Raw genomic sequence first — 1,347 nt, forward strand, 5'->3', positions numbered from 1 at the left:
TGTTTCTTCCACCATTATTATTGTTGAAACCTTGTTGGGGTCTCTGTTGATCCTTCCATGAAAGATTTGGATGGTTTCTCCATGAAGGATTATAGGTGTTTCCATAGGGTTCTCCCATGTAATTCACCTCTTCCATTGAAGGGTTCTCAGGATCATAGGCTTCTTCCTCAGATGAAGCCTCCTTAGTACTGCTTGGTGCATTTTGCATTCCAGACAGACTTTGAGAAATCATATTGACTTGTTGGGTCAATATTTTATTCTGAGCCAAAATGGCATTCAGAGTGTCAATCTCAAGAACTCCTTTCTTCTGACTAGTCCCATTGTTCACAGGTTTTCTTTCAGAAGTGTACATGAATTGGTTATTTGCAACCATTTCAATCAGTTCTTGAGCTTCAGTAGGCGTCTTCTTCAGATGAAGAGATCCTCCAGAAGAGCTATCCAAAGACATCTTGGACAGTTCAGAGAGACCATCATAGAAAATACCTATGATACTCCATTCAGAAAGCATGTCAGAGGGACACTTTCTGATTAATTGTTTGTATCTTTCCCAAGCTTCATAGAGGGATTCTCCTTCCTTCTGTCTGAAGGTTTGGATTTCCACTCTAAGCTTACTCAATTTTTGAGGTGGAAAGAACTTTGCCAAGAAGGCATTGACTAGCGTTTCCCAAGAGTCCAGGCTTTCTTTAGGTTGAGAGTCCAACCATGCTCTAGCTCTGTCTCTTACAGCAAAAGGGAATAGCATAAGTCTGTAGACCTCAGGGTCAACCCCATTAGTCTTGACTGTGTCACAGATTTGCAAGAATTCAGCTAAAAACTGATGAGGATCTTCCAATGGAAGTCCATGGAACTTGCAATTCTGTTGCATTAGAGAAACTAATTGAGGCTTAAGCTCAAAGTTGTTTGCTCTAATGGCAGGGATAGAGATGCTTCTCCCATAGAAGTCGGGAGTAGGTGCAGTAAAGTCACCCAGCACCTTCCTTGCATTGTTGGCATTGTTGTTTTCGGCTGCCATGTGTTCTTCTTCTTTGAAGAATTCGGTCAGGTCCTCTAAAGAGAGTTGTGCTTTGGCTTCTCTTAGCTTTCTCTTCAAGGTCCTTTCAGGTTCAGGATCAGCCTCAACAAAAATGTTTTTGTCTTTGCTCCTGCTCATAAGAAAGAGAAGAGAACAAGAAAATGTGGAATCCTCTATGTCACAGTATAGAGATTCCTTGAAGTGTCAGAGGAAAAGAATAGTAGAAGACAGAAGTAGAAAATTCGAACTTGTCAAAGAAGATGGAGTTCGAATTCTTGCATTAAGGAATAGTGTTAGTTCATAAATAGAAGGATGTGAGAAGGAGGGAAGTGGTT

General features: G+C 40.9%; 1 non-coding gene across 1 annotated transcript; it reads left to right on the top strand.

Moving 5' to 3' along the window:
• Window positions 1–502: 502 nt before the first annotated feature.
• Window positions 503–610, top strand: LOC112804243 (small nucleolar RNA R71). The gene has a single exon (XR_003202859.1). It is a non-coding gene; the product is annotated as a small nucleolar RNA R71 (small nucleolar RNA).
• Window positions 611–1,347: the final 737 nt, after the last annotated feature.

The sequence above is a fragment of the Arachis hypogaea genome, chromosome 5 (genome assembly GCF_003086295.3).
Source record: "Arachis hypogaea cultivar Tifrunner chromosome 5, arahy.Tifrunner.gnm2.J5K5, whole genome shotgun sequence".
Classification (NCBI taxonomy): Eukaryota; Viridiplantae; Streptophyta; class Magnoliopsida; order Fabales; family Fabaceae; genus Arachis; species Arachis hypogaea.